This window comes from Puntigrus tetrazona, chromosome 16 (assembly GCF_018831695.1).
Source record: "Puntigrus tetrazona isolate hp1 chromosome 16, ASM1883169v1, whole genome shotgun sequence".
NCBI classification, from domain to species: Eukaryota; Metazoa; Chordata; class Actinopteri; order Cypriniformes; family Cyprinidae; genus Puntigrus; species Puntigrus tetrazona.
This window is the reverse complement of record NC_056714.1, coordinates 17,996,734-18,015,727: the sequence shown is the minus strand read 5'-3', so window position 1 is coordinate 18,015,727 and position 18,994 is coordinate 17,996,734. Positions and strand designations below refer to the sequence as shown.

The window sequence follows — 18,994 nt, the reverse complement described above, 5'->3', positions numbered from 1 at the left end:
CCTCGGGTGAATAGTCCAGCCAAAATAATGAAGTTGGATGATATTTCAATTTTCTGTCAAATCAAGTCATTGTCCTTCAGAGGGGCTCAACTCTACTACACCAAGCAAATTTCAACAAAAGAGCAAGACGTGAGGAGAAAACAGAATAAACCGTTCAAGTGACTTTGATCAGTTTAACAAACCTCATGCCATAGGCTCTTACCTCAAAAGATGATCCAATCAGACGTCGGGACCGCAGTCGGGTGATTAAGGTGAGGGTGCTGGAGTGCAGGATAGCTTAAGGAAGTTCACGACAGACCTAAAAACAAAGACAAAAACATAAATAATTTTTTTGAGTTTCAATGCATTCAATGCATGCTTTGTGCATTCAATAAAAAAAATCTAAAGTTTGCTCAGTTTTGTAAGTTTGAGGCCGGTAAGCATGAAAAAAATAAATGAAAAAAGTCTTTGAATGTTAAGAAGACAGCAAACCAGTCTTAAGAGTTTTTTTGTTATGATCAATGGTGAAAAGGTTGTAGTGCTTCACGTTTTTGATAAAGCCATGAAACTTTAAGGATTCTTTGATGAATAAAAAGAACAGCATTTATTGGAAATAGAGATCATTAGTTATTTGCTGTACTTAAATTACCATCACTTTTGATCAAGTTAATAAATGAACAAACAAAAACACCAATACCCTGGGACACAAAGTGGCCAAAATGTTAATAGCCATAGAAAAAAAAAAAAAAAAAAAAAAAAAAAAAAAGTCTGTTGCATCTGAAGAACATCTTCCCATTTATTGTCTCCACAGACAAACAAATGAGTCTTTTTCCATTCATAAAGCGTCTGTTTGTGTGATCTGCACATACCAGTTAATGAAGCTATAGACTGTCATCTCAGGACTGTGACACTTAGACACAGAGCCAAAACTAACAGAACAAGCGCTCAGAGAAAACAATGTCTTTGCTGAGAAGATGATGAAGGCGCTTTTCACTTAACATTCATTATGGGCAGATTTCTAACCAAATCTCTACAAATCCCCCATCGGAAGCTGCCCAAATCTCAGGGCATCTCAGAGCGCAATCTGCTCTTCCAATCTGCCGTGTGAGAATGAGACACTAGCTCAAGCCAGCTCCTTACTGACAGCACCCAAGTCTCCACAAATCTCCCGTCTCACCGCCTGTCTCCGCTGCATTTCCTTATTCTCTTGGTCAGTCCGTCTGTCTCTCTTTATCTCCTTCCATGTCACTCTCTCTTTCGCTCCATGCACCTTATTCTCTATCTGTCTCTAGCCCCAGTTTGCTTTGCATAAAGACAGTCTGCAGACACAGAGGAAATGCAGTACTCCAGCTGCCTGTGTCACCAGAGAGTAATATGAATTACAAAAAAGAGAAATTGATCTAATAACAGCCATGTTTAATATTGCAAAATGATCTTCAACTTGCAAATCCCCTTCAGGGCAATGTGAATTAGTTATGCTCATGTAGAGCGGCCTCTTAATTCGACGAATTCTGCAGCACTACCTGCATTTGTTAAATGGCTTTCATACAGCTCAAGTAATAATGAGCACCCTGAATCTGTGAAAGTGGCAATTATACAAACATTCAATATTTGGAAAGCATTTTATCACTTGTTGTTCGATTCAAAATGACAGTCAGAGGACCACAATCACCTGGTCAGTGCCGGACAGAAATGTTCTCTGCGTGTACTCTCAAAGCTCCTCAAAGCAAAACACTGGATTTGGGAGAAATCCAAAGCTCAGTGTGGAAAATCCAAGATGAAATCTGGCATTTAAATTGGTAGTTCGCTCAAAAATCAAAATTCTGCCATTATTTACTCATTTTCATGTCGTTCCAAACCCATATGCTGTTTACTTTTTCCTGCGAACATAAAAATAGAGATATCTTTGAAGAATCTTCAGTCAGGTTTTACAGTGAGCCTGTTCAGGATAAAAAAAAAAGTCATTTTGTGAGGAACAAACAGACAATTAGGACATTATTCACAGACTCAATTCACTGGAACTGAATCACTGAGTTGGATTCAAGAAACGGATCAATCTAATTAGTTCATGAATCACTCTTTTGAGCCAGTTCTTTCCACTATGCTGAACCTTTCCATAAAACCAATGGGGAAGAAAAAAAGTTACAACTGATTCCACTATAGTTCAGCTCAATCACTCACAGTGGTTAACGATTCACTGGAATTAATTATTGAAAACTGTTACTAAATAACATGTAAATTTCACACAAGCTTTGGTATGACTTCAAAAGACCTGGAACATAATTTACATGTTGTATGGTCTTTTATGGTGCAATTTGTTCTCCATTTTTGGAGTAGGAGGTCACTATGAACTGTTATTGTATGGAAACAACCTCCATAAATTCTGTTCAGCATATGGTTTTGGAACCACATGAGGATGATAAAAAAACTATGGAGCCTTCATTTTTTGAGTGAACCATTTCTTTAACATCCTATTTACATTTTGTCTTCATTAGCTGTTTTTTTAAAGCATCATAAATTAAAGCACAACAGTCTTTGTACCTCCAGAGCAAGCATAAAGTACAACATGTCTGGATCAACGCAAAGAAAAAAAAAAAAATATTTGTACAGTACAACTAGTGCTGAAGACCAGGAAACCTGATCTTAGATCAGCATTTCAACACAAGAATGTTTCTCCAAGCGCAGTCCTTGTAAACCCACGGTCTGCAGCGAGCAGAATACGGGTGGCATTCTGCCAACATTCCTCAAAGGCTTTTAAAGCACAAACCCTGATAAGAACCCTGGCCAGCTGGTCACCCTTCGCTCCTCAGAGTTCATGCCGAGGCTGTCGGGGAGAAAAGGGCTAACAGCTAAACCATCCATCCAGTATTTTTTCCAACACCTTCAACTAAAAGAAACTCGTGTTTAAAAGTCAAAGTGTCCATGATGCTGATACTTTTTACATTACTTTAGCCAGGAGGCACTGAATAGAATCATAGAAAAAGAACTTAAGTGCATCAATAACAGTATACTTAGAGGTTACGTGATGCTTTTTAGGAGTTCAGCCAGAGTCATACTGCCAGTTAGTCCATTTTGAGTCAGATCCAATGGGTTTTTTTTCCATGGTAAAATGCAATACAAATAAATAGTAGTTTTGTAGCACCATGTACTTCAGTATACAATTGGAGTTCAATTTAAAAAAGAAAAACAGCAATATTACATTATCCAAATCTCAGTCAAATAAACTAAGCATGTGTAATTTAGCAGACACCTTTTCTCCAAAGAGACTCATAAACTAAAAGTACAGGACAGCAAGTATTTTTTTTTAGGTTTGTTTAGTTTGCTCCGGTCTTCCTCTGTTCTCTGCGTGGTCCAGAATGACCGAAAATCACTATTATAGGAATATTATAAACATTCTTGGACTGTCATCATAAGTTTTATTCTTAAATCAGCCAGTTTTCACAACTCCGTCTGCTTTAAAACTTTTATCTATCAGCTTTTAAAATGGCCATGTGGTCATTCAGAAAGAATCTCACCCAAGTCTAAATTTATATCTGAAAGAGGAAAAAAGTAGGAAAAAAAAAAAAAAAAACATGCTGGAAACCTTTACGACAAAACAAATCTGAGTGAGCCATAGGCAGCGTTCCAGCATCTATGTGCTTAGATTAACTGTAGAGAGAGACTTTATTACTCTAGCTTGGCTTGGTCTTACTTGAAAACTTTTACAGCTCTGTACTCAAGTATTGCTGCTTATTTAAATCACCCTCAAATAAATACAGCATACGTTTAGCTTTAGCTTTCACTGCAAATGCTCATTTCTGGCTTCTCCTTAGCATCTATTTAAAGACACAAACCAAATCCTTCCAAACCGCACAAACTGAGTTTCGCCCAAGCTGAGAGAACTTCCTGAAAGGAACGTCTGATTCGTTGAGCCGCTGAAGTTTGATTAAGTCAGAGCGCCTGAGGCGGGAGGTCTCATCATCCCAGATAAATCTCTGGAGAGAGGAGATCGCCGGGGAGCATTACTAAAGATAAATAACGCATGGACATCATCTCACCAAAACACACATTAGGGAAGGGGAAAAAAAAAAAAAAACACACTCACACACTACTAGAATGCAGAGCCTGAAGGGTTGCTTGTATAAAAAAATTTCTTGTTAATTTTGTCTAAATAAACTGAAACAATAAAACGGTAATAACTAAAATCAGTCCATTTAAATGCTACAAATGCACAAGTACAAAAAGCATATTAATTTTGAGATTTTCTAAAGACTACATTTAAGTGCTAATAAATTATTACTGTTTTTAACAAATATGAAAACTAAAAAAACATGGAGAAATGAGCATAAACGGTTAAGTATCATTATCATCATTATACTAAAAAATTTAAAATAACTTTTATATACAGATACTGTACCATTATATTATGCATCTATACTTGTCTTAAGAAATTTTAGCGCAAAAGATTAAAATCTCAAAATAGTCATCTACATCCCATCCACTGATGTTTCGAATCACTTTTTAAGACCTTTAACACCTTTTGCCAGGAATAACTTGGCAAAAGTAGTTTCCGTTTACTAAAAAAAGCTGAGATGTAGGTCAGGATTCAGTTTCAGCCCAGTTGATGATGCCAGACCACCATTCCCCCTTCTTTCCTCTTAGAGTGCAAATGATTTGACCCTAGGCATCTTCTACCTTCAACTTCCCTCTGGAAGAAAAATCAATGGCTTTGGTATTCAGGACACACTGCTCCTGCTTAACCTTTGACCTTTTGACCCAGTCAGACTGCATCAGGAAGAATATGTAGACTTTGCCTAAAAGGGGTCAAATGTTTTTAAAAGTATTTTCACTTAAAACACTACAAGGTGGTCTGATGCAGTCTGGGGGGGCAAGTATGCCACCTTCATTTTCAAAAGGAAAAATTCTCAAAATATAGTCTAAGAGATGAAACTTTTAGATGAACATACCGCTAACCTTCCATCCTGCTCTCACTTTCCTTATTTTCTACGAGACACACTAGGAGACTATTACGACAGAATAATAGCTGTGGAAACGAGTCTGCTAAAGAAACATAATATTATTAAACTGAAGTAAAAATCTGCCATTGTCCCTTTCCCATCTGCTGGTGGTGTGAGATATGAGAGATTTATAGAGCAGTTCAGCATGTTAGTTTAACTGATGGCGCATTCTGTGTGATAATAAGCTGTCGATCGTCACAGAGGAATGAGATTAGCTCTTCCCGTCTATCTACACGCTATTATCATGCTAATTGAGAAAGAACCAAAAAAAATATCATCTCAATCTGAACTGAAAGCAGCATTGCTGTGTCGCTAAGCACTATGGTTAACTGTGGCTGAATGGTTTGCTCACTGAGCTTTGAGGGACACACTGAATGGTCACGTACTGTATGCTTCAGCCAACAGTTAATTAACAGGCCACAAAAGGTAAAGTATCGGTCTAAAAAGGTCTTGCCCGTGTTGTGACCTCAAAAGCAGAGATACAGCCATTCGAAATGATTGTTTTTTTCGTATTCTTGCATATAAATTACGCTACCTATTTAGAGCTACAGAGTTAATGACAATAAAAATCACACATAGGATCTGCTGTTACTGCTGTCTTAGGGCTTATAATGTGCCTCATAATGTACGTTAATGTGCATTGATGTGCTAATGTGTATTTTTAAATTGAAAAAAATTGCTAACTTGAGTCATAACAATGGGTCACAGAAAAAGAACAAATGACAGCTGCAAAAAACATAGAAATTTTACCATGCATTACCATTAAAATATCTGTGTTGCATATATTAGTATTATTATTTTTAGAAAAATACACACACACACACACACACACACATACATACATACATACTTTAAATGCAATATTGCTTTAAATATTTAATATTATTTATATTATAGTTTTATAATATAATATTTTATATTATTTTTACTTTAGAAAATGAGAGTGTGGGAAAGTGTAAATATTTTTTCATGTTTAATTACTGCAACATTTCCCAAAATTTTATACAATTTGTAGACAAAACCATGCCATATGGCGTATCCATTCAGTGAATTGGAAGGGGGGAAAAAGGCTGTGAAGAAGGGCTTCACAAAAGGCTTCAAAAGCCAACTAATACATCAGTAAGCCTATTTTCACCCTATATTCAAAGCTCATATATTCTATGTGGCACACCCTGGGGAAGAAGTCCAGTTACTGTTAGTATATGATGATGAGATACACCGAAGATATTTTTAGGGGGCCTGTCTAGAGGGAGGTTTGAGTGGGATCGGGGGGGCAGACTTGATTATTTCATGGACTCTTGAACGCCCCCCAGTAATATCCACTGTGATCACTATATGATGACACCAGGGACTAGAGAGCGAGAGAGAGAGACAGAGGAGAAGCGGAGGAGAGACAATCTAGGTATATGCCTGTAGTGAGAGATGCATTAGGGGTAATATCATTCTCTGTGGTTGAAATGTGTTTATGGCGAGTTGTTTTTCATACATCAGAGATTGCTCCGCAGGGATGAGCTGCAGGCCAACACGCAGATAATGTGAGAAAGCAATAAAGCGAGATCAAATGAAGCAACCTAGAAGCACTACACCAGAAATGTGTGTGTGCATGTCTGTGGGAGAGAGATATTTGCTGGTACCTGTTATATCACAAATAGCTTGAAAGGATAAAAGACCAAAAAAGACTGTGATGTACATGCACACATGCATTTCCCTTCCCACATGCACAGTTGAGTCATCATATGGTTAACTGTCGGTGGGACATACTTGAGGAATGTGAAAGGGTTGGAGGGGGGTGTTAGCGAAGGCTCTGGCTGAGAGCCAGGGGGGTTACTTTATACCCCTTCCTCAAGTCTCAATTCTAGCCCACACGTCCACAGCCAGGCCTAAAAATAACCCCCGTCTCTAAAAGAGCGTTTGCAGAAACGTAGTGCAAGGGACGTCTGTTTCTAATCTGAAAGTCGACAGGGTCCAAACCAAACCCAGGTTATCTGCACAAGCTCACAGAAATTGGCTCAGACGTACAAAGCAGATACTGAGGTACAAACCTTCAGATCGGCCTCTTTCTGAGAACTGCACGAGAATGCCTTCGCAGTATCTACAAAGGTCATACTAGGCTTTCTATTTATAGGGAGCTTGGAAATCGGAGGGATTCGAAAATGGCACTAGTGGTCACGCTAAATGTACACTATAAAGTTCATGCTAAAACACACCTGAGGATGAATCACAAACACAAACCGAATGACATGATGGTGTATTCTGTGCGACAAGTAAACAGACTTGCAGGGCTCTCAGCAGGTATGACTGGTTGACATTATTTATGTGTCAAGACATGGAGTTTTATTAACATGACATGTCACCCAAAAATCATTTTATTCACCACTGTGTCATTCCAAACCCGTCTAAGTTTCTTTCTTAAGTTGAACATAAAAAAGGTATTCTTAAGAACCAAACTTTTGTTGGTCCCCATTGACTTCCATAGAAAACTACTATGGAAGTCAATGGGAGCCAATCAGTGTTTGATCACTAGTATTTTTCACAATATCTTTTTTATGTTCAACATAAGAAAGCAACTCAAACAGGTTTGGAATGGCATGAGGGTGAGTAAAAAAAAAAAAAAAAAAAAAGACAAAATACATTTTTGGTTGAACTGTCTCTTTAAGGCACAAGACAGTGGTTAAAGGTGCATTAATACAGAATATAACAGATATGCAAGTGCAGTGTTGTTTGTGTGTGTGTGTGTGTGTGTGTGTGTGTGCACTGGCTGATTCAATCAGATTTCAGAATCTAAAATAAAGCAAATACTTAGTTTTACATAATATGAAGCTATTTTTGCATAAATGCCAGACTTAATATCCTTTAAATAATCTTATCTTTTGTTACGCATATATCAAGTTCATCAAGTAAATAAATCAAATGAAATGAAAATGCTTCATAAATAATTTATTTCTCTGCATTATCCAAAACTAGGCATGTTTGAGTCTCACTTGAAAATTGCAACATATTAAAAACAAAATATCAGCCAACTGACATCATGCTTATCTCAGAACAATTTTTCTCACAATTACTTTAAATCCATTGGTCCCAAGGTGGTTTCTCAATTGTTTTATCATTCCCAGCCAAATCTATGTGAGCACAGTTTGAAAGTTATTTTTGCTTTTTAAACTTATTTCGTGACTTTGTTTATAATGTGCATTTTGTTTCATAATTCAAAGACATTCGTGCATTTTCCATGCGTATTTTCAAGGCCACTGTACATGCATTAATATATATATATATATATAAACATTTACTTTTAAAATCGTATATACAATTTTTAGTAATACCGCCTGCTCCATCACACACACACACACACACAAAATAAATTTCTGCTGTGTTTTGCTGCTAGTCCTGGTTGAGTGACGGATGGTGTTGCGCTACCTTGGGATTCCACGGCCTCTGTGAGAGGAAGAATCTCCTTATCTTCAGGCTGTAATTTCCTGCTCCGTTTCACTCTTTAGAGCCATAAAAATTTTCATTTTAAAAACATGCAGTGAGGCAGTCAAGTCGTTTATCCAGCACTAACTCTGATGAGCGCATTTCAGATGCTCTTTATAACCGCCTATAAAAGTTACAGCAAAACAAAACACAAACAAACATGAAACACTCAGACAGACTCTTAAAGGTCACCGTCATGCCAATAATATAAAACACACATATAAAAGGTCTTTTTTCTTGCTTAGAGGCTGTCAATAATGCTGAACACCTGAGAATAAATGATTTAGCTCTGGTTTTGTTTGCCCTGTCTTGCCTGATGTTTGAGTATCTCCATTTGTGAGTTTACATGCTCCCATTTTGGGAGTTTGAGAGCTTTGTGAACTTCTGAAAAAAAAACTGGCAGTTCCAGCATTAACACTTAGAATCAACAACCGACTAGTTGATTAGCTACTAGTCTTACTGATTTATCTTAGGAATGTACCAGTTAGGGGTGGGTGATATACTGGTAAACAATAGAAATTAGTGGCAATTTGTCAACTGGTAGATGTTCTGGACCACTATCTCCATCAACACACTCACGTGACAATGTGGGAAACTTACTGTTTACATGCGTTAAAAAAAAAAAAAAAAACAGTTTAAAAACAAGATTTTAAGCCATTAAAATGCAATTAGCAGAATTAGTATGTAATGCAATTAACTAATTTCACTATATAAAGCATGTGCTTCATATATTTGTGCTCCTTTAAGCCATAAACGATTAAATACACACATCCGTATGTGTCAAAATCTATGCACATCTTTGAAAGTGTATTCTAAATGAAAACAATGTATACAAAAAAATTACATTTAACATTTATTCAATTATAAGATTAAATTTAAGCATTGGATGAGAGATTTGAGAGTAAAATTAATACAAAAAAGTGTCTAATATATTCTAAATAATATTCTCTCTTGGACAAGTGTCTTAAACTAATCCTGCCACATTCACAAAAAAAATCTCTTCCATCGAGCTCAGTCTAGCCATTTTTGGACATAATAACCAGTCTTATGTAAACACCCTTAAGAAACCCATGCAACAATCCATCAGGTAAACCTGAAAGCAGTCTAATTACCCAGGCCTTCCAGTTCAGGCAACCCACGGACTAGTTGATTTAAAAAATGTGTAGTTTTGCACATTCCCAGGAGGAAACCTCTCACTCTTTAAATCAGATTCCATCCTCTAAATTCATTAGAGGGTGATGAAAGCAGCATAAATGGCTCCATAATAACCAATATCAGATTATCCATGTATGAACAATGCTTTATCTTCCACCGCAAGTGGGAAGAACGGTAAACATTACGTACTTCGTGAGGCGTTCAGGGAAATAAACATATTATAAAAGGAGCCTTGAGAGTTTAAAACCAGATTAGAAAGTTGAAGGCTCACAACAATTCCAGCACAAGCAGGTAATCAATGCAGCAGGAAGAGTTGTTCCATTATAAAGTGATTAAGAGATCATTTAAAGCACAATCTGGAGCAACCCCAAGCCCACCACCCTGGAGTGAGACAATCAATAACCTGTATGTATGGAGAACAGTAATTAAAACGGAGAGCCGCAGTTCGCATTGCAGGCTGAGTGGGAGAATGAGGGGAAGGGGGTGGCGGTTTGGGGAGGAAAGCCCGTGGATGTGAGCTCAGCTTTGAATTCAAGCATACCAATGTCACGAGTACAAAAAGGTGTCTGTGTGGAGACTGAGGATATGGTTGAATATTCAAATGAGGCGAACCGGGTAATCATGGCTCCATAATCAGGTGGAAAGAAGAGTCGCTAGAAAAAAGAAATAATAAAAACAATGACACACTTCAGCGATTTCACATGGTTATCACTCAGTCTCCATTTAGCTCTCATTACTCAGCTAGCCTTACATTCTTAAAGATGACAGTTTGTGTAGGCAGCGACTTCTTTCCTCATGAATCACAATGTGTGCGCGACTACGTGATCCACATGGTGTATTTGTTTGCACAGAACCGACAAAAGAAATGTAATGATATTCATTACATTTATAAGGTCAAATTTTGACAGCTAAAAAGAGACAATATAGGTTTATAACTTCTTTTATAGTGAAGGATACACAATTATATTGGCCATCGTCATTTTATTTAGTATTGGTTTCTATATTGTTTGTGCATACTCACTAGCAAAACTTTCATTTCTTAAATACCTAGGTTGTCTTCTAATTCTCATTGAAAGACTACAACTATTTCAAATTCAAATTTTATTTGTCACATACACATACATACATGGTACGACATGCAGTGAAATGTTCTTTACAACCGTCCATTTAATGTAATATTAGGCAAATCTCATTATGATCCATTCTTCTTAGAGTGATTTATAATGTTCTGACATTAAAATTTACTCTAGCATTTAAGAGGATTGTTTCTTTTTTTTCGCATTACATATGTGGCCCTGGTCTGATGTTGCTGGGGTATACTTATAGCAATAGCCAAAAATAATTATACATACATACATATATACATATACATATACACATACATACACATATATATTAGGGATGCACCGATACCACTTTTTTGGAAAACGAGTACGAGTACTTGCATTTCAGTACTCGCCGATACCGATACCGAGTACTTAATAAAAACATGATTTAAATTTACAGGTAACAGCTTTAGTCATATAATTTAACAAAAAAAAAACAAGGGACTAGTTTGAAATTAAGAACATTTATTTAAAATGAAAAGCATGTTGTATGCAACATATTACAGAATAAATAATTGTCAAAATGTAAACAGTGACAGTGCAACTCAAGTATTTTTTTCAGTTTGTTGTAAACTCTGCCGCTTTGGACAACACAAGGGGCATTAATAAACATCTTTGCTATTTAGTGCACAATATTTGAATAAACTAACAACATCCACCAACATAGAACTGTGGCAGTCAGTGCAACTGAGGTAGGAATTAATATATGTACATGTACAACATGTACTGATGTTTTAGGTATACCCCATGTCTGGAGCATTTCCTCAAACACATGCGCTATAGCCTGGCTGGTGTGCGAGCCGCGGAATTGTTTCGCATGTAATATGGCTCGTTGCGGCGTGAAACTCTCGTCTATCCACTGAGAGGTTAGGCTAATTAGCGACACGGGGCTAACACTGCTTGTCCAAATATCCGTGGTGAAACTAAACGCAGAGGAGGTTTGCAGTAGGCTGTGGATATGTTTTTTTTCACGGAGTCGTGTAGTTTAGGCAGCTCCGTGTCAGTCATGTAGCGGCGGCTCCAGAACATGAAGGAGACGCAGGAATCCCACATTTTCTACCTCCGAGAGTGGCTGGTCACTCAGTGCAATGTACTCGATAATTGTTATATGCGCTACCTTTTGAGCCTCCTCTGGACAATTTCGCTGAGCACAATTTGCAGTCCGCCTTTGTTTTGTCGCCTTCATTCACTTTGAAATAGTTCCACACAGCTGACATGTTTCGCCTCGCCTTCTACCCGCTCTGAGCTGGGGGCGGGGCACTCGGCGCCTGTGATTAACATACACGCCGCTCAAACATAGACAATTCTCAGACTGCGGTATCGGTCCCCGGTATCGGGGGACTTTTAACGAGTACGAGTACTTTAGAAAATGTGGTATCGATACATACCAGATATACATATCGGTATCGGTGCATCCCTAATATATATATATATATATATATATATATATATATATATATATATATAATGCTTTTATATCAGCCATGTATCAATTAGCAGCCATAACATTTTATTCAGAATTTTTTTAATGGTGAATTTATATTCTAAATAATTTATTAAACACAAATAAAAACCTAAAATATTATTTTTAGAATTACTATAATCCCCATTTAAGTGACAAAAGCTTTTAACAAGAGAAACATCATTGCTGTCATATTTATTTTGTCATGAAAGCCATCAAAAAAAAAAAAAAAAAAAAAAAAAAATCGCTTTGGACCTCAACTGACATCTGTTGGTGATCAGGATTTTCAAATCCACTTTGTCTTACCTACATGCAACTCATTACAATCTGGGAAATGAATGAAACATCATCTGTATTGAACAAAGCTGTTGTACTCAGCAAGCGATCTGCCTTTCCTTTTTCTGCGTTTAATCTCTCTTAATTTGCAAACATATCTCTGTCTTTGTGTAGTGTCTGGACACACTCCATCTTGGCGTGCTTTGCAGGAGTGGCCAGTTCTCTGTCTCCCTCCATCTGTGGCTGCTGTGGTTCTGTGCGTGATGTTTGACAAGAGGTTAAAGTTTCAGAAAAATGGCTTACAAAGCTGCTGGAAGCCAGGCAGGCTGTCCAAGGGCAGAAGGGAGCTGAGGGCTGAGGCCTGTAACTCGTCCAATGTGACGTCCAACACACACTCGTCCACTCTCAGTTTGCATCACTCTTTTTTTTTTTTTTTTTTTGCTGGGTTCAGTGCTTACTCATCCAGGCTTTACAGCCCAGTTCTAGCTCTTCTAGTAGTGACAGTACATGCTTCAACTGACACCTCCATAGATTGGCCATTTTCCCCAGCTTAACCACCGTAGAGATTGTGTATTTTTAAAATTAATAAACAACTACACACGTCTACGTGTATTTTCAGCCAAGGACCAACCAATTTATACCATGACAAAAACCATATTATATGCTGGGCTTTACAATGGAATAAACAGGGTCCTTATGTACTATAAAGCTTTGTGTAAAAAGTGTGTGTACACACAAAAAGCTTCAGGTTTGTATAACCATACACCAGACTCTGCACAAAATCTCCAAATCCTAGTCAGAAAGACTTTGTATACATAGCTACATCCCCATCCCGACTTTTGCCCAAAGCAACCATATACAATACAGATCTTAAAACATCTAGTTTTATTACGCATAACCTCATCTGGATATGACTTCCATATGCAAATGTCCAACCACATAATGCTACAGTGTTTAATGGAGAAAAAAAACATAATAAAAAAAGGTTATTTTTGATAAAATTCAGAAATTTGTGTGGAAATTTGCCTACACAATTAAATGTCTATTTTGTGCATATTTACTGTCCCAATCTAGCATCACAGCATGCCTCAGACTAGAGTAAGAATAGAACTTGTACTTGGACTCTGCTGAAGATTTCAACAGAATTACCTTAAGTGTGAATGTGTGACAAATTAGAATCATCGACCACTAACAACTTGATAACAGAGTTTAGCACAACGATGCCATTCATTATGGCAGATTACGGAGGCCTGGCAAAGATGCCACAACCTCTCAGCTGGAATCTTAAACCTGTAGGGTTATTTAGCATTTCTGCATTTGTATATAACTTCTGGAGATGCTCATAATAGCTGGAATGCCACAAGTTGTACCCACCCAGAGAGTGGAGGCCAGGTTTGAAGGCCAAGGCCCACTGATCGCGCTGCCATGCTGGGGCTGACTGCCCCTGCAAGAGGGCTGCATAATGGATGATGCCGAGGCCTTAGGTCTGACAGGTAATAATTCACTCCCCAGGGGTACGAGACCCTTCACTGGACTAAGGCAGCCAGGCAGGAACAACAGCTCTCATTCCACTGCACCCCAACAGCCACGTAACCCTCCTCTCCAGGTGCATCTTCCAGCTATTGGCTACCCTGTTGCTACGGGTTACAACAATCAACATGAAATATGAGGGGCCATTATAGTGCAGAGTGAACTCCCCAGAGTAACTAATTGAAAGTGATCCATTGTGCCGGTCCAGAACAGGTACACGGTGGTTGTTTAGTCCGCATTCAAATGTAGAGAATGAATTGACTTGCATTTGTTCCATTCTAGAGTTTCAATCCATCATAAAAATGGCTATGAATAACTAAAGCAGGGTAACAAGTCTACAAAGTAAATTGTCCTCGTCTGATGAAATTGAGGGGGGGGGGCTACAACAACGGTAGATGATGGCTTTGATCCAAATGTAGCACAGAGGCTATTTTAGCTCTCATTACCCTAAGAGCCATTAGGAGCATACAGCCATCCACTACGCACGGCTGGCGTAACATCATTTGGGGCAAAACTACAGCAATGGAAATTGGAAATAAAATTACACCCCAGCTATATGCATCATTACCCTACCTAGAGGCAGCCATGATGGGCTAAGGCAAAACTTGAGGTAAAATTAAAGGGAAAATGTCTCCTGTGTCCTGTACATGCCTGACTATCAAATATTTCCTTCTAGACAAGCAGGTTAATGATTATAGAGGATCATTAGGTTTTAAATCAGCCTTTAAACCAAAACAAGGACTAGAGATTTCTGTACCTGTGCTTATTCAAAATGGATCTGGCTGCCAAATTGTTTTGCTCCAAAATGACAGTTAAATGATTGAGAACTATTTTCGGTAAAATAGCCAAAGCAATCTGCGCGCAAAATGCAGCTTCCGGCAATTTCACGTTTCATGTACTCTTTCCTTGGTCATGACATGTTCAAAAATTGTAGAGGTTTTTTTTTGGCATACAGCTTGAACAGATGTGACTTAAAGGTACAGTTCATCATTAGCTTTCTGTAGAGCACAAAAAAAATATAGAAACAAGAATATCTTTTTTTGTATATACAAAGACAGACAATTGGAGTCAAGTGTTGTTTGAACTCTGACGTTCTTGCAAAAATCATTAGGCTCGGAATGAAATAAGGGTGAAATAAGGAGTTCCTTTTTAAAAGGAAAAAGAACAATATAGACATTTCCCGCAGAAGAAGAAGTGAGTGTTGACCTCCAGCAATTCAAAAGCCAGCACAGTATATTCAATAAGTGTAACATAAACAATATCGAACAGTCTTAAAATCAGTGAAGTAAAGCTAGAAGAAAGGCTATTTAAGTGGAAAACATCACACTCTCTGAATGTATTCGTAATACTGGAACCCATTAAAATTCTACTTGGGTCACTTCAGAATTACTGGTTGAATATTTTAAGTGCACTTATATTGCAATTATAGAGCAAACCTACTTATTAAATAACAGTTATCAAATGTTTTAAAAAAAGAAAGAAATACCATAGGAAAATGTCTAATGATAGCTCAGTGAGCTATTCATTATTCAATAACACTTAGATGATTCAAGGCAACCTCGGGGTAGATGCCAGAAATATACCTCCCGCACCCGGAGGGATGAACCCTTCAAGCTACTCTTAGTCTTGCTTACGGCTAAATTTTATCAATGACAAAAGCATTTTAAGAAATCTAAAGCAGGGTCAAACTGTAACAGGCACTTGGAGCAAAAACATAATTGAAAGTGACAAAAAAAACCCTGAAAACAATGTTGGGGCAAAAATTACTGATCTATAACAAAAGGACTAGTAATGTACTCAAGCCAAGCGTTTGTGTCATGATATGTACAGATACTACAGATGTTTTTCTTTGCATTTGATACATGACAGCCATAACTGTTCAAAATGAGAATTTATTTCTATTGACTGACGCATGTAATGGACATAAATGGATGACATATAGTGCGCTTTATAGAGTTATGAAACAATACACCCTCATAACAGATCAAAATAAGCATGAGAATCAATTTCAGTGGTCAATATTGTCCTTTAAAAAAAATTCTGACAGTGCTATGAAAAGCACTCTATCTGGGAAATCCATATGAGGTTTTCTTATATTTTAAGCAAAGCCAATATTTAAACTTACAGTACTAATTAAGCTACAACTCTGTCGAAATTCTAGAACCATCGACAACGTCAAAAGCATAACTGAAACGATTGCTTTTGAACCGCTCACGCGTTTTTGTGCGCGTGCCCTCTGAAGAGAGCTTGCTCGCGCACTCGACTGCGCGGTCAAACGCACTTCTCCGTTAAAATGCAGGTCTTGCCAAGATATTAGACACGGTCAGCTTTGTCTTAAGTTAACGTACACAGACAGAATGGAAAAAAAAAAACCTAATATGTCAAAACAGATCTGTGCATTAGGTCCTGGAGTGTAAATGCAGGCTAAACCTCCCGCAGTCCATTATGTCATTAATAACACTCAAAACAATATCGGCAGGGAAAAAAGAAAATCACTCCCTCATTGCTCTCATCTGGATAACTTTAAGCTTTAGCTTTAATAAGCCCTCTAGAGTTAGATACTGGAAAACGTCAAGCACTCTTTGTTCCTAACGCGTTTCTTTGTTCTCTTCGTTTTATTACGTTTACTTGTCTTACCGAAGCAATGTGTACGTAACTGAAAAACAGTCTAAGGCTATATGCCACCGTTTTATTTAAGTACTAATTTGCACTTTTACATTAGTTAATTAGTTTAACAGTTCTGAGTGTGCCGAGTAGCAAAGCAGCTTTGCTGTAATACCGGGAACAGTGAAATGTAACTAACGCTAACGACTAATGAAATCTTGTATCGTGACAATAACAGTTGTAAAACTGGGATGTATCGGATTATCCGCAACAAAACGACACGAACATGCTTGGACATCCCGTATTTATTTTTCACTCTAGTTGTTTAGAGGAAAAAAATAATTTTGAATGTAATGACCACTGTAAATATCCGTAAGCGTAATTAATTCGCCGCCACACAGCTGGTAAAGGTGCGCAACACGCTGAATGAATACTGCACTCTCAGCTCCGTGCCCAAGGCCAAACTCCTCTTAAAACCACCGATCAGCAGTCCAAAACCAGCATGCCCATCTTTCTGGACCAAGACACACGGCTTCCTCTTTATATTCTACCGTCCAGCCGACATCCCAGCACTATATTCTAGCGCCGCGCTTGTTATCTAAACAACCGAACGCTTTCGTGCAGAGCTTGTAACCGCAGACACGATAAGTGTTTCACGTGCAAACACTAGTCTAACCAGTACAGGTTAAACTGGAAAACGGAAATACTTCAACGTGTCATCATGTGTTTCTCATCAACATGACCAACGCGTGTTCTATGTTGTCAACAACTGTGTCACAGCATTAGGTGCACAACCCAGTGGTTTTAATTTGCCAAGAAGACCAATGCCTTGCGTAGCCTGTACACGTTTGAAGAACACACAAACGTGCAAAACTAAGAACACGACGAGCAAATCAGATCAGAACCGCATTGTCTGTAGCAATAAAGGCTGCCTTCATGTCGCCACTGACTGCGATATTTACCGACCCGAAACGATACCTGCTTATTTCCCCCCCAAACTGTGCAAAATATCGCAGTGCGCGTCCATCCTATCTAAACTTCACTGACTGTCACGGCCAGAGTTCGTATCATATAAACCGACACGAAGAAAAAACTTCTTACAAAAGAGAAAACCAGCTCATTTACCTTTTCTTCCCTTTTAAATTTTCCTTTGTGCTCGTGCAGAGGGATGATTCCTTTGCGGACGCGAAGCTCGTCCGTATTAAACAGACGAAAAGGAAAATCAGGTTGGTTGTTTAGTGTTCCCTCAATTGGTTCGTTGTGTTCATTAATCGCACTGGTAAGAGCGGAGCACCCCTTGGCACACACAGTTGACACACGCCTATGAAAAAGCAAGACTGCGCTAAAACTCTATTACATTGTGAACGATCGCTCCCAAACCACGCCCTTGGCTTTCGAGTGACAGGTCGCTTGCCCAATCAGGATCCGCTGAAGTGTTTTGGATGGTTCTCTTTAAAAAGTTTCTCATAATCCCCGCCCAAAACGTGGACTGTTTGAACTGTAGATCCTTTTACATGACTAATAGTCCATTACATGTCCAAAACAGCTGGCCAGAAAAGAGCCTGATGGCCAACAGTGCATGAGGTAATTGCATTTAGAATTACCTCATAAAATGAAGGCGTTTGTTCCAATAGGGGTTTGCAATGTTTAACAAGATAACATTTTATTAAGAGATGATATTTGCCCACGGCATTCATTTTTAATTTTTTTACTCTTTTTTTCCTAACCACAAAAAAACTGTGTTTAATAACAATTTATTATGCAAATTTATTATTATGTAATTAATATATCATTATTATTTATTATATTTTGATATTTAAAAATAATTTTTGGCTGTTACTCATTAAATAAAGATCAACATCACATACAAAGATAAATCTTAATAATAATTCACAAAATTATTTGTAATATAATAAATGCTCTGCTAGAAAACATTTTACAGAACTGGCTTTGAATTCTAAAAGCAAAATAATTTTTTTGTACATAATATATGTGGGTTTGTTTTTACACACATGAATGTGTGTGTATATATATATATATATATATATATATATATATATATATATATATATATATATATATATATATATATATATATATATATAAGAAAATATGTTTTTATATATTATAAGAACTGTTTATAATATAAATTAAATGAATATAAATATATAGATGTATATGCATAATAATTTTAAATATATACTGCATGTGTGTCATACATAAACATATTATACACATATTATACACATATTATACACAGTACACACACACATATATATATGTGTGTGTGTGTGTGTGTGTGTGTGTAAATAATATATATATATATATATATATATATATATATATATATATATATATATATATATATATATATATATACACACACACACAAACACAACAGTGTGTTTTAATTT

The 18,994-nt window shown here is 37.3% G+C and overlaps 1 protein-coding gene across 1 annotated transcript in view; it reads right to left on the bottom strand.

Moving 5' to 3' along the window:
- sema6e (sema domain, transmembrane domain (TM), and cytoplasmic domain, (semaphorin) 6E) overlaps positions 1–17,931 on the bottom strand; it is a 124,630-nt gene extending 106,699 nt beyond the window's left edge. Inside the window, exons 1-2 of the mRNA XM_043260764.1 lie at positions 17,706–17,931; positions 203–298 (exon numbers count right to left, since the gene is read on the bottom strand). The gene's annotated coding sequence lies outside the window, so the exon portion shown is untranslated. The remainder of the gene's footprint in view (positions 1–202; positions 299–17,705) is intronic.
- Between the last annotated feature and the right edge of the window lie 1,063 nt (positions 17,932–18,994).